The 15166-nt window shown below is 48.4% G+C and overlaps 1 protein-coding gene across 1 annotated transcript in view; it reads left to right on the top strand.

Moving 5' to 3' along the window:
• Positions 1 to 283: 283 nt before the first annotated feature.
• RFX3 (regulatory factor X3) overlaps positions 284 to 15166 on the top strand; it is a 274479-nt gene continuing 259596 nt past the window's right edge. Inside the window, exon 1 of the mRNA XM_075559876.1 lies at positions 284 to 814. The gene's annotated coding sequence lies outside the window, so the exon portion shown is untranslated. The remainder of the gene's footprint in view (positions 815 to 15166) is intronic.

Genomic DNA, 15166 nt, shown 5'->3' with positions numbered 1-15166 from the left:
GGCATCCTGGCCTCAAAAGCGCGCGGGTTGGAGCGCCAAGGCGGCCGGGACCCTCCGGCCCGACGCGGGCCCGGAGCCCCCAGCAGGGACGCGAAGTGCCAGGAGGCGGCTGCAGCCCGCGACTCGGCCGGCGTCTCAGCAACGAAAGAGCAGCGGCACATCCGGGCCCCGGGGCGCGCCCCGCCCCGGAAGTGATGCAGACGGGGGCGGGGCGCATGGAGGCCGCTCTTCAAAGCAGCTCCTTTCCCCACCCCCCGCCATGGCGGGCGTCCCCACCGAGTGCCGGGGGCGCCCTCCCTCTTGCGCCTCAGGAGTTTCTTAGCGCAAAGCCGGCCGCTGGCACTTCCATCGTTCTTTCCCCAGAGAGAACTTGACCTTCGCGCTCACAGCTACCCCGAACGCCCCGGCAGCCTCGGCCGCGCCCGCGGGTAGCGCCTTTCTGAGGACTCCCGGCAGCCCGGACCGTTCCGCATACCTCTGCCCCTCCCCCGGCCGGCGTTGTCCATCACGGCGTGTGCCCGCCCCTTCCGGCGGCTTGGGCCCGCCCCCTGCCCGCTCCTCCCCGCCCCTCCCCGTGCGAGTGTCTCCCTCTCCCTCTCGCTCCCTCTCTCTCTCCCTCTCTCTCTCTTTTGTGAGTTATAGCAACCGTTGCCTTGTGAATCAAGCGCCATAGTCACCGTAGTCCTGGCGACTGTTACCCATCAACAACAACTACTCCTCTCCTCCTCCTCCTCTTCCTCCTCCTCCTCCTCCTCCTCCCCACCACCACCATCTCCATCACCCACCAACAACACCACAGTAATCCACAGCCGAGGTGAATATGCTGCCGTGTCTCCATGTGTGTGCGGGCGAGCGCGGGGCCGTGCGGACGCGAGTGTGTGTGGCCGTGGGGCGAGCGGGCGCCGCCGAGCAGCCCGAGCCGCCGGGGCCGCGGGCTCGCCGGGCGTGTTTACAATGGAGCGGGCCGGGCCGGGGCCGCGAGCCAGCCGGGCTCGGGCCGCCCGCCGCCGGTCCTTTCTTTCTCTTGGCTTCTCCTTTCTGCCCGCGGCCGGCTTCCTGCTTCTCGGCAGCGGCCGCCGGCGTGCGGGGGGGACCGGGGGCCGGCTCCGGCGGCGGCGCTGCACTTGTGGGGCCTGGCTTGGGGGGCTCTGCTCCTCGCCCCTGGGTGAACTTTTCCCACCGCCCATTCCTCCCCGGCGCTGGTGGGGTGGGTTTTTTTTGGGGGGGGGCGATGGGGGTGAGGGAGTACAGGGTCGCTTCTCTGCCTTGTGCTTGGGGGTTCGAGCTGGCGCGAGCATCCCCAGCTGCACGGGGACTCTCCGCTGGCTTTTAAAAATTGTATTTTCTTTGTGTTGCTGCAAACAGTCTTCATGTCCATTCAACTCTTCCCTCCCGGGCGGTCTGTCCCCCCACCCCCCACGCCCCCTGCACGCGCGCTGCAACCCGGGGCCTCGCGCTCGCCCGCCCGCCGGCCGCTCGGGAAAGAGGTGGTTTTGTTTTTGTTGTTTTGTTTTTTAAACCTACCCCCCTCCCCGTGTAAGGCCCCCCTCTCCTTCAGGGGTGTATGCACTTGTGTTTTGAATCGGATCCGGGGCATCTGTGATACTTGGAGTTCTGGTGCTTTATCCAGGATGCGGGGATAGGATGGGATGGGATGGGATGGGGAGGGGAGGGCCAACCCCAAGGTTCCCGGTCCCTGCCTCGAGACACCCCCCCCCAGCACCCCCACCCCCCACTCCACCGCGGACGTTGGCAGTGTTCATTGTGTTTGAGACTGTGTGTGTGGCCACAGGGACAGGACATGGGGACGCTTTGTGAGAACTCCCTTGGCAGTGTTATTCGTGACAGTTATGGTACTTTCAGAGTTTTGCTCTTTCTCTTTCATCGTCTCCGTTCCTTTCCTTTTGAGAGTTGAAATTGAAGTCAAGTTGTTCATAAAGAATGTATGAAGCTTCTCAACTTGAAACGTGTGTATATTTCACTTTCTCTGTGGCTAAGATCCAGGCACGGATGTACTTAAAACATACTCTTCTATTGACTTGATTTTCTTTGAATGAGGACTTAACCTGCCCAGGAGAGGAGCTTTTTTTTTTTTTTTTTAAAACTTCCTCTTCCTTAAAGTCTTTTGATGATTTCATACGGATACTTTCCAGTGGGGTTCAGGCATAGAGTGAACCTCTTTTCCCAGAACCTATCCATCCGCTCAAATGGCTGCCTAACTTTTAATTGCTCCATTATCAGTAAAGCGTTTTGATAATGAGTGGGTGTTAAAGGAAATAGAATGACCTGCTGTAGGCCACCAGGTGAAACTTTCCAATTTGGGGTCCAGAGACACTGATGGAGAGAGTCTTTCCAACAGCGTATATTGATTTAACCGACCTGAGAAAGCGGCCTGTGGGTAATTTGCAATATTAATTATTCTCGACCTTGTCAATGTGCAGATGGGGTTCCCATAATGCTGTTCTGGCTACTATTTTATGAAATGAGAGTTGAGTGTTTTAATAAAAACTCCTTTGTTAATACATGCCTTTATGAATGCAATTTGGAATGAAACGGATACTTTGTTCTGGAAGGAAAAAAAGTGTCTTCGAGCACGCAAACTCTTTTATTCCATCTTTCTCCCACTTAGGTATCCTGGAAATCTGTTTTGTTTGTTTGTTTGTTTACTCCCACCCCCCCACCCCCTTTTTTTTTTTCCTGTTCAGATGAGTGTCAAATACCTGACCTCTTTCGGATGGCCAAGTTCCCCGGTCCCCTAAACTCCCTGAAGTTAGATAGGACTTTTGCTGTCTTGAGAGGTGTTCAGACCATAAGGCCATTTCCATGCTAGGTTTTCAGTCAAGTAGAGTATACTCTCCGATGGTATTGGTTTAACATTTTCACTCACAGTGCCCTGGCACACTTGGTGTGCGGCATTTCACCTCCTGCCGGTTTTCCACCAACAGGGATTTTTCATCCCCAGTTGATCTGAGTGCAAAAATGAGATGGAATGCTATTACTGATCCATTTTCAAGAGCAGCCCGGAGGGCTGGAAGTTGCTGTGGGCGAGGCATTGGGAACAAGTGCATGGACTGATTAATTAAGAACCAGAAATACTCACCGGCAGTGACATGAAGTGTTAAACCCAGGAGTGAACACCCATCATGCACTGGATTCTTGCTTTCCAATTTCTCCTACAGGGAACTGCAGACTGTTTTCAGGGTTTTCTGTTTTTAGATGGACAGGAGTTGTGAGTGACCCAGCTTAGAAACGAAACCGATTTCGTTGGCATCTCCTAGAACTTCTGTTCGGAGCTGAGTGCTTGTGCTTGAGTTTCTTGTTCATCTTTGGGATGCTTTGCCTGTGAACGGCACTATATGGGCATATTTGCGAAATGCATTTGCAAGCACATACTCTGTAAAAATGTCTTCCCACAATAGAGTAGTGTCTGTATTGTTGCTCAAGCCTTTCTTTAGATGGGGTAGCTACTACATACTTTTAAAAACAGTATTCCTCTAATATTCAAATAGCTTTGTCTTCTCCTTAGTTACTCAAATAAAAGCCTTCTAGACTTCTAAGTTGAGTATGTTTTAACCCCAAACAATTTCTCTTGCCCTGAGCAAATTGGATATGGTGGCGTTTTTTGGTTTTTGTCTTTTTAAACCTTTTTTCAACCCTAACAGTAACAAACCAATGAATCTTAAATCCAGGTAGCTTCCATGTTTTATTTGAATGTTAATTCGTTGTACTTTTTTAGTAACATTTTTCATCATTTCTGAGAAATTTGGCAGGTTGTGTGTGCTTTCCTTCAAACTTCCAACTGAAAAAAAGCAGTAGGTGGACGATAATGATTTTGCTATTCAAAATTTGAAGTGTATGTGGGGGGGGGCAGGGGAAAGGTGCGGTTGGCCACCTGAACCACTGGTAGTTAGGGTGTCTATGGGGAGCAAGGGTTAACAAAACATCCACAACTTTCCTGAACAATCTGAGAGGGTTGCTACATTGTTCTTTAGTGTCCCCAGTGATACTGTGTCTCGAGAACTGCCTCTCTAAGAAAGCAACTTTTAAGAGCAGGAAAAGCTTGTTACATTGTTTTTATGCTGAGTGTTAGATGAAATCATCGACATTTTCATCTTCCATTTTCTTGGGAGTTCTGTTCATTTCCTAGTTTCTGGAATGGATTCACAGGCCTTTTGCTCTCCTTGGTGTCTTCCCAGCGGCCACCACAGAACGGATTTCTGATCCCTTGCTGTTCACATGCACGTAGTGCTCCTATACTCTGGAAACCCAAGACTAAGTGGATGTGACTAAATCTGGCTGGTTCGGGGCCGAGGGTGGCTTCAAACAGGTGTCACTTTCCTTGCGGGCATTGTGCTAAGACTTCCAGTGGTCACAGAAGGACTGGTGGAGACAGGTGGCACCTTTCTCTTTATCATTGTACAAAAATCTACTTCCCCAGGTAATTTTCCTTCGGAAAAGGGGCTCTCTCTCTCTCTCTCTAGGAAAAGTTTTGAACTGAAATCAAGAGCAGTAACTTAACGAACATAACTTTCATTTGTTAAGCATTGCTTTGTTTTCAAGGGGCATCACTGGCTGATCTTTTCACAGGACAATGTGTCTTACCGATTATGGGACATTCTTTTGGAGTCCAGGTCAAGCGCCCCCAGCAGCAGCTTCTCCACTCTATGTAGGAACTGCCTGTATCTCAAGCCAACCAAACCCAAAGCAGAATGAAGCGTGGTTAAACATGATAGCAAGTTAGCGTTCCCCATTTTTGACTGAGGAGTGGGGCAGCAAGATGCTAGTTTGAATGGAAAATAAGCGCTGTTTTATTGTTTTAGTATTTGAAAGATTAACATCATATTAATATTTCAGGCCCAAACATTTCCCTTGCCACTTCAATGGCTACTCTGTCATTTTTAAGGATCTTTGAAAAGGGAAACTTGTTTGGAGGCGTGGATGTTTAAAACCATGTGCTGGAGTGAATCAAACCAGGTAGATCATCCTCTTGATTTCCAAGGTTGGGCGTTTGCTCTGCGATGCTCTCCTTTTGTCGGAGTGTTCCAGATCTTCACCCAGGCGCACCAGAGGGAGCTGTGCTGCCTGAAACCACGAGAGAGCCCCATCACGAAAGGCGGTGGGTTTATGAGCACCCTTACTTAAAGAAAAGTTTTTAATTCTATATGCACTCAAGCATATCATCAGCCTTATTGCTCTGGAGCTTAGCATTTAATAGACCGTCTTTGTCGGCAGTGCCTATTGGTGCCTGTTTCTCTCTCAATGTATGTAAGTGCAACATACACTAACATCAAGATTGATATCAGGGGCATCGTCTGGCTGCTGATGGTCGTAGGCATTGTCACCGATCATTGCCTCATGTGGCTATTTGACTCTAGCTCAGCAGTTTAGGGACTCGAGACTCATAGTCTTGGGCAGTAAGGCTTAGCCATACAGGGGTTGACATTGTTGACACATGCCAGTCAGTAGATAGTGCCTTCTCCTAACATTTTTTATGTGGTATCTGTAAAGAGGATGTGCTTTATATGGTGTCTTTGAAACACTGCATCTGAAAAGTCTAAATGACTTTAGTAGTTGTTGTTGATAATAAATGAACTATTACCATAATGATAATAAATTAATAAGTAGTAGGGGACTTCGTTCCTACTTCCTGTTATGTTGGAGTCGTTGGGTTTGGCTATTTGATTCGACTTGATTGGAGAGTTCGAGACTGCCTACTTCCCTCGTACTTCTAAACAGGCGTGACCAGATGTTGCTTTCTGTCTCCTCATACTTGCTCAGTGAATGTTTGTTTAGGAGGCTAGTGGACGCAGTCTTCGGGGCTTCTGCCATCAACTTTCCGCGGGAAAGACAAATGCTGAAGTGCTTATAGACAGCACCTCCCTTCAGTGGAGGAAAGATGCTGTTTCCTGTTAAGCCATATTCACTTTCTTTGGATGTCTTGATAACCAGTCCATCTATCCTGCGATCCCACCCCATTTAACCCCCCAATTAGCTAATTATGCTATTTTGAGACTGTAACTTCATTTTGAGTATGAATTCTTGTACCATGTTACTTACCGTGATGCTCAAATACTCCAAAATGTCACTGAAGAGTAGCTCTTTTTAAGGATTAAGCTTTTTTCTTTCTGTAATATGATCCTAAAGTTTGCCAGTCAGTGGGATGTACCATTAAGATTTTAAAGGTTACCTGCTACACTGTATTTAAGAAAAAAACCAACAACCCCATCTTTTATTTGAGGTTTTTTTTAATGTGTCGTACCAAGGAATAAGAGGCACTTGATTAAAAAGTTGCATTTTATTTTGAATATCTCCGAGTATGTGCTCTTTACATGGACCCAGGATGGGGCAGTATTGCCCTGGAGAGTTTCCGAGGCTGACTGTGTGGACAGGAGTAGAAAGTCCGGTATTTCCCCTGCTGTGCCGCTGATGGTTTTGCAGTGTGGACCTTGTTGTTGGTTAGCAGCGGGATACAGAACCACTACGCCACCAGGGTAAGGACCCCGGCTTTGGGATTGGAATCCAGATGAGCTTGTCATGTTTTCCTTCAGTGTGCCAGTTGTCCTATCTGAAAAATGGCATCAGTCGTGTGCCTGCCTCGGGGTTTTGTGAGGACACACGGAGAGAATGCATGCAATCTGTTTTGCTCAGTATTGAGCACAGAAAGCTAACGCCATACTAGCTGTTCTCTTTAGGGAGTGCAGAGAAGAAACCCATTCTATGCCCTTTTTACCACCAAGAATGCTTACAGCACACTTCTGTGACCCTTGCCTTTCTAAATGGAAAGAAGAGACATTGCCTATTAATTTGCATTCACTAAATAATTACCCCCACCCCTTTAAAACGTCCAAGATGGGATGGTATCCCTCAGAGACTGTGGACCGGCACTTGATGCAAAGCTGCCTGGATGCCACTTGCTTAACCGGGTGTGCGCTCCAGGTTGCGTCTCCATTTTACTCTGCAAGCCGGAGTATAACGCACTCCCCCTGTAGCTCTTGGAACACTCACCAGGTCCAGAACGTTCCGCCTAAGAACAAATGATGCAACATTGCACAAATGCTTGCGCTTTCCATTGTCCAATTTACGGGGTTTTTTCCTTTCACATCTACCATGCATGAAATTAATTTGAATGGAATATATGAACTTCATACTAAAACACTGTTCTGTGTGTTCTCTAATCCCAGTACCTGTTCTCTAGTAATAGTCTACTTGATTATGTAAAGACGAGTTCATTAAGAAACAACGGGGCAATTTTATAATTGTGCAGATTGGCTATTGTATCAAGAATTGTGGTTCAATAATTTCTTTTTAATAATGAGCAGTTTGATTAGGATTTAGAGCGACGCGGCCAGCTCCTGTCTTTCTCTCACTGGAATGTGATTCTGCATTTTGGGGATGTATGCGGTTCTACTGAAGGCTGATCTGATGCTGTGCGTATCATTTTTGTTGGAAGCATTGTGTGTAGTTCAGGCCTTTAGACCTTGTCCCCATCCTGCACTCACAGTCGATGCTTGCTTCATTGTATCATCTGATTGACGTCGTTTTTGTAACAAAGCACCCCTAAACCTGAGGCACATCCGGGAAGAGTGCTGGGGAAGCCTGGCTAGTGCCGCCTGGGTGGCCAGGTTGCATATCATACTTTCGGTTTCCAGTCCTGGGTTATTCTTATTTCTCTGCGCCCTCTTGAGCACGTGCTTGCCAGTGCGCCACTGATGATGTCCCCCAGCATGCTTTTATCCAGAGGGTTCTCTCCTCTCAGCTGGGCCCTTGCATCTGAGGAAGCCCTTCAGGGTTAACCGGCCAGTCTAGGACAAGGAGGCCACCAGTAATCCCTGGTGCCTGCCTCTTGCTGCCTCTTAACCCTGCTCTCCTTGTGCCTCCTTCCTTTCCCTGGACGTCGCCTCAGCAGCCACAGGTAGTCTGTTCCAGTAGCCAGCCTCCCTCAGGTCTCAGGTGGCACTGCTGGCCTTTCCTGGCATCCCGGTGTAGCAGAAATGGGGAAGAAGGGGGTCATAGGAGCTGAGCCCAGCAACATAAGAGACAGAGGCAGCTGGCTGGAAAAGCAAGGGAGGTACTTTCTGTAGTGAGAGAAGAGAAGGGAACGTGGCTGAGAAATAACCAGCTGTCAGTGAGGCAATTCTGACTCATAGCGACCCTATAGAATGGAGTAGCAATGCCCCTGTGGGTTTCTAAGGCTGTAACTCTTTACGGGAGCAGAAGACCTTACCTTGCTCCCTCGAAGGGCTTGGTGGGTTCAACCTGCTGATCTGGTGGTCTGTAGCTGAACTCGCAGTGCGCCTTGGCTGGGAAAGCCAGACCTCAAACATGCTAGATGGATGAGAGGGTAGTCGTTGACCCTGTGGAGTTACTCGCCACTCGCGACAAGATTTTCCCCTAGCGCTATAGTCCCACTGTTCAGAAGTGAATCTACACGCCTCTCCCCGGCTCTAACTGCCGAGGCAGAACAGGTGCGCCCCTGGCTCCTGCAAGGCAGGCTAAGAGGAGGGAAAGGAAGAGTCTGCCCTGGCTTCTCTGCCTTTGATTTAACTGTACACTCCCAGGCTAGTCACTCTCGGTCTCCACTTCTCTGTCTGTGAAATGGAGCCAGTAGAGCCCCCGACCTCGGAACCCTCCCCAGCCCTTGCCCAGGGCTCCATGCAAGGGGCCCCCTGGGAAGGGAAAGCCGGTCCGTGGCCCGGCTGGCACTTCCTTTACCAGTGGGCTCACAGGCTGCCATGCTGCTGGCCCCTCACCACTTTGTCATGGAAAGATCAGCCAAAGGAACCGCAGAACTCGAGGCTGGGGTAGTGGCCTGGCCTGTGACAGTCTCACAAGGTCCCGATGGCCCCCAGGGCCCCGATTTCCTCACTCTCAGAATTAGTCGAGCTCCCACCTGAGCCAGCTCCTCCACCTGTGTGTGCTGGCCAAGAGTCTGACAGTGGGGCTTCTGCCTGTTGCTCACTAATGAGATACTTAAAACAACATGGTGTCCTACGTATGTGGCCTGGCAGTTTGTCAGAGAGAGAGAGAGAGAGAGAGAGAGAGAGGAGAGAGGAGAGAGAGAGAGAGAGAGAGAGAGAGAGAGAGAGAGAGAGAGAGACTGACCCAGTCTGATCCAGAGTGAACTAGCAGAGGATGCTGCTCTCCCCTCAAACATCCAAATGTTGGTGCATGCTGACCTCCTGTGTCAGCGTGCCTTCCTCATACTTGACTGTGCTTCCTTCATGTTCTTCTGGCGCTTGTGTGGTGGTGGTGGTTGTGCAAGACCTGGAGCCCTGCTATGGAGCCTGCGCGTGTTCTAAGCCTTTAATCTGTGAACACTTAGACTCTGGGAAGGATGACCCCTACCTACAGCGAATCCTCTTTTTCCACCGGTTTCATTTAGGAGCTCTGATGACGTAATGGCTGGTTACACATTGGTCTGCTGACTGCAAGATCAGCAGTTTGAAACCCCAGCTGCTCCCCGGGAGAAAGCCTGGCTTTCTACTCAAAAGAAGAGTTACTGGTAGTCTCAGAAGCTCCTAAGGAAGGGTCTTCCGTGTCCTATAGTAGGAATGGACTGAATGGCAGTGAGAGAGGTCTGTGTTTACACTCAGACAGGTTTTTGTTTTGTTTTTAAACCTCAGTTTGGTGGGTGAAAACAGAGAATAGCCTTTGGTCGGCATTTCCATGCTGATGTTATTTTCCGGTGTATTTGGTGAGTGGCCTGGGTACTGAGATTGGAGTGCCTGGCCGGGCAGGGGAGAGAGTGTGTTTGCACTAGTTGAAGATGAGCTGTCTGCTAGGCTGCAGCTCAGCTCTTTTAGCAGTCTAACAGAGGAGTTGGTAAAAGATTAATAGATTGTAATTACAGTTGCTTTTTCTCATTACTTTGGGATGCTACTTTTTTACGGAGGACCGTAAATATTTTTGAGTTTCTGAACTACATTTCGGCTGTGCCTGCCTGATAGCGGGCGTGCAGTGCAGTGCAACACAGCTCCCATCCTTCCAAACTGCTCTTGATTGCCTTTCGTGGGAAGCAGCAGCATCTTTTTCCCTGATGTCCAGAGCCAGCTAAGAGCCTCTGTGCTTGGAAGTTGGGAGTCTTTTTTTCTCAGCTTTAGTGGAGGTGGAGAGAAGGCTTGCTGTGGGGTGGGGGTTGGGGGGATATTTGCATTTTAAAATCTTGTCCTTTCTGCATCATTAGATACCAGTGCATTTCCCATGGTCCCTGCTCATCCCTCTTGGACAACAAACTTGTTTGCTTATTTCAGTAGGAGGCACGTGAGGCGAAGGGTTCCAGCACGTGGCTGAGAGATGGAAGTCACTCAGGTGATCGAGTATTTCTTCCAGATCTTTTTGCTTTGGTGCTAGAGTGTTGGGAAGAGGACACAGACGTTGCTGGGACTAGGCGTATTGCTGCTGTGTCTCTGCCAGGGCTTGCCCTCCTCCTGAAGACTGAGTTCACTGTGTGTCTTCCCCGTCTTATGTCAGTGGCCCTATGATCATCGTCTCTTGAGGACCCAATCTGGGATGTGGTCAGGCCCAGATGCTTAGAGTAGGAATAAAATAAAACAGCAATGAGACCATCTAGTGCCTGTGTCTGCTGGTGGCACCAGTGCCTTCCACCCACCTCTGCTTTTTGCTTTGGGTAGATGGTTTTGTGGAAGTTATTTATGTATGTGTAGTACTGGCAAAAAATATTGATATTATCGTGGATTGCTAAAAGTACAAACAAATCTAACTTGGAAGAAGTATAGCCAAAAGGCTCCTCCGAGGCAAGGATGGTGAGTCTTGGTCTCATGTACCTGGGACCTATTGCCAGGAGAGACAGTCCCTGGAGAAGGATGTCACGTTTAGTGAAGTAGAACAGTGAAAAAGAGCAAGGGTCTTGACAAGATGGATCAGCAGAGTGGTTCCCACAAGTGGCTCAAGCACAAGAGTTGTTGGGATGGCACAGAACTGGGCAGTGTTTCATTTTCTTGTCCCTGGGGTCACTATGAGTCAGAACCGAATCTACAGCACCTAATTATATATATATGCATACGTACATCCCTAGTGGCAGAGTTGGGCCACCAACCTCAAAGTCAGCAGTTTGAAACTGGTCCACACCCTTTTGCAGCGAAGAACCTAGGTGTCCTCCCTGCGCCTCTTTCTGCTGACATCCTGAAGATCGAAGAGCATAGTCGGTCCGATTGGGCTTCCACAGTCTGGCGTCTGATCGTGTCCCATGGCAACCCGTGAGAAATGGGTTTTAATGAAGTGTCAGCTCAAGTAAGAAAGCGCATGACAAGAATGCCATCGAAGTGATCTGCAGATCACCTTAGCCCGCTGTGAAGGTACAGTATTTATCTTCATGTGCCCGATGAAGACGCAACATGAAAGATCCACCCGGGACAGATCAGGTCAGAGTCGGGCTTATCACCTGAGCACGTGCTTGCTTCTGTGGGCCTTTGAAAAGCACGCTGTTTAAAGAGGCCACTTTACATATTTCAGGGTGTACTTCTATGTTAACAGAAAGGGAATATTGCTCAGATTGTGTGTATGGGTAGGACTTTAGAAAGTCGTTTTAACTTACATTTAGCTTGGTGTATTAGAACTTCTGCCAGGACCATTTTTTGCATACTATTTTTCTACGCGACAACTCTCCCCTCCAACAGTTTCATTGGCCTATAACTCACTTATCATACCACCCAGTAGTTCAATCACATCCGGGAGAGTTGTACAGACATCACCACAATCAGTTGTAGAGCTTTTCCTTCATTCTTGTACTCATCTTTATTAGCTCCCCAGTCCCTCCAAGCTCCCCTGCCACACCCCAAAACAGCAACAAAAATCTCACTGCCACGAAGTCAGTGCTGACTCACAGTGACCCCCTGCAGGTTTCTGAGTCTGGAACTGTTTATGGGGTGTAGGAAAGCAAGGAGATGCTGCTGGTTTCTAACTCCAGCCATCTGATCGCAGCCCAGTGGGTAACCACTGCACCACCATCCCCCCAAGGAACAGTTAATGCAGTTATTGACTCTAGATGAAACCTATCCCAGGTTTCAAATATAGGAAAACACTTAAAAACCAGCAAAGCTAACAAGAATTAAAAAATAAAACACACAAAAACCTCAATTAAAAAAATGTGAAAAACTAGAATAAGTTTAAATGGCCCATAAGGAGATCAAATGATAGAGTGCTACATTTCAGCCTAACTTCCCCTGCAACAATCTGTCCCACTGCAGTCTGCAGGTTAAGGCTGGTTACGTCCCTGGTCCGTGGTGGGTGTGGCCCTGGTTTCCCTTTGGATTCACCAGGAGCTTGATTCACATGTATTTCCCCTTCGCTTATTTTTTTTTTTTTTTAGCTGAAACAACTTTAAAATGGTCAAAATGGAGATCACATGATAAGCTCTTACGTTTGGACCTCGCTCTGCATGATAATTTTCTTGGAACAATACTGGGAACAGTTAACATCCCTGCCCCAGTTCTGTTTCCTTTAAAGCCAATGTCATGTAAGAACATGTCTGCTTGAACCCCTTTGAGTGACCCGTCCTGTGATATGGGAGCCACTTTTAATAGTTGCTCAGATGGCAAGACTCCAAGGAGTGCTAGTGGTGCGGTTTGTTAGGCTGCGGGAGGAATGTGAGGCGAGTGCTTCCTGTCTAGATTTACTGCCTCAGGAGCTGTAGCGGTGGTTCCCTGTGAGCCTGACCAGCATGATGGCGCTGGGTTGGGTTTGGTGTTTTAGCAAACAAGACTGAATAGTGAGGCCGAGTTACAGTTTGAAACAAGGGAATTGGAGCTCACCCCAGTTAGGCCGGAGCCCTGGTGGCATGGTGGTTCAGCACTTGGCTTGTTCACCAGAAGGTCAGCAGTGGGAGCCACTGCTCCTTGGGAGGAAGCTGTGGCAGTCTGCTCTGTCATGCAGATCCAGCCGTGGAGACCCATGGAGGGTTGCTGTGGGTCAAAATCTGCTCAAATGGTCATCGGCTTGGGTTAAGATACTGTGCTGCAGCATCAATTGTGGTCTGTGCCTTTATTTTTACAAGTCTGCCAAGTTTTGACATCTAAAACCTTTGAAGTGATGTTGAATGAGCAGAGCTGTATTGTGTGTGGATTTATACTTCAGCCTGGGTTTGAGAGCCACATGGCTTGGAGATGAGGTGAGAATCTTCTCTTTGAGCTTGGGAGGAGACGGCTGTTGCTGTTTCAGTCGGATTAGGTTGCACTTGTCCTCTGTCCAGGTGGGGGGGTGGGGTGGGGCAGAAATGCGCATGACCATGGACAGCAGTGGTGGGTCAATCATTCAGGACTACGACAGGACTGCTGCCCAGGTGCAAGGAAAGGGTCTGTTCTGGGGCTGGAGAAGCCCCCGTCTTACCTTGTTTTTGTTACAGACACACACACACACACACACACACACACACACACACACACCATCTATACACACAGATACACACACTACATCTACACACACACATACTACATCTTATCACACAGGCCCACACCAGCCCTCAGGTCGAAAGCTCCCTTCTACCACCTGGTGGCGTGCAGCATGAGCTTTGGAAGTTCTGGTTCACCTTTGAGCTGCAGCCCTGGTTGATGGCACCCTATGCCCAAAACAGCACCTTGTTCTCCAGGAGGGGGAATCCCAAAGCAGATCCACTGCCCTTGATCTGTTTTTGACTTGGAGCCACCGCGTGGGACTGACTGGAACTGCCCTGCAGGGTTTCCACAGCTGGGAACTTTATGGAAGCACACTGAGTCTTGCTCCCATGGAACAGCGGCTGGTTTGATCTGCCAGCCCTTTGATGGGCTGCCTGAGCTCTTTAGCCGCTGCTCCACAGGGCTCTTGGGGTGGGTAGGAATCTTAACAAATCTGACCTGGTCAGAGTATGGGCAGTGCCTAAGCTGAGGAGAAAGGTCATTTTAGGGGTGGAAGAGATAGTTGTATTTGCCGTGTTCTCCCGCGGTGTGCTATTTCTGCTCCTGTTGACGCTGTAAAGGATCCAGGTGGCACACTGTAGGCTGGCTGTGGGTTGGAAACTGCAAGACTGGTGGTTCAAACCCATCAGCTGAGTCACAGGTGTGCAGTCTCAGAAACCTCCCTCAGGCTGATACTAAGGGTTCAAGTAGAAAAATGTTTTGCAAATAATGATGGCAACATATGTACAAATGTGATTGATACAATTGATGTTATAAGAGCTATAAGAGTCCCCAATAAATTATTTATATAAAAAAATTAAATTGTGAAGTTACAGTTGGATTTTTTTGTAATTATGATCAAACAATATTATATTAGCATACAAAATAGATGCAAATGAGTACATTTATCTGGGGTGTCTTACTAGCTCATCTGTTACATTGGAGGAGCCAATGTCTAGTTAAACACTGGGTAGCCTTAACAGATATATGCATTTACACATGTCTGTCCTTTCACCGGAGTGTGTGTATGAGAGAGAACAATCACAGTTTGATTTTACCCAGAGAGTGTGAGGGATTCTTGATGAAGGTAGTCTCTTGGAGTAAAGCCCACTCTGACCCAGATGACCACTTGTCTCCAGGCTTCCATGTGGTCCAGCACTGCCTTTACAGAACAGACAGTGGGTCACGCCACGTTCTTTCTTTTCAGATGGTCTTTCTTAAGGTATAGGTTTGTGTGTACCACACCTTATGTTTCCTGAAAGAAAGCTAACTTTTCTCTTTTTATTTACCGTATAGACTCGAGTATAAGCTGGCCCGATTATCAGCTGAGGAACTTAATTTTACCACAAAACCTGCATTAAAAATGTGCTGAAAAACACGAGTATATACAGTAAATCCTTTAAAGTGATGATAAAGTAGTGATAGTCAAGGTTTATTTCTCTTAGAAATTTACCTTTAAATGAAGTTAGAAATTTCATTTTAAACCATAATCTTGATATATATTTAAAATTTAGCTTGATTTAGGATTCGTTTTTTTTCCCCATTGAGATCGATCATATACAGAAAAGTCACCCATTAAAGCAGGCAGTCCTAATGTATGCTGGTGGGTGGGGGGACACTTACTGTCCTCTAGGACAACTTGCACATGCATACATGTGTGTGGTCCCGTAAACTTTTAATTTCCTCTTAAGGAAAGTGGCTGTCATTTACTGTCTACTTTTAATGGTTTGAAGACCCCCAAACCTAGGCTCTGGTAGCTCTAGCCTTACCAGTGGCAT

The sequence above is a fragment of the Tenrec ecaudatus genome, chromosome 10 (assembly GCF_050624435.1).
Source record: "Tenrec ecaudatus isolate mTenEca1 chromosome 10, mTenEca1.hap1, whole genome shotgun sequence".
In the NCBI taxonomy this organism is placed as follows: Eukaryota; Metazoa; Chordata; class Mammalia; order Afrosoricida; family Tenrecidae; genus Tenrec; species Tenrec ecaudatus.
This window is presented reverse-complemented; position numbering and strand designations above follow the sequence as displayed.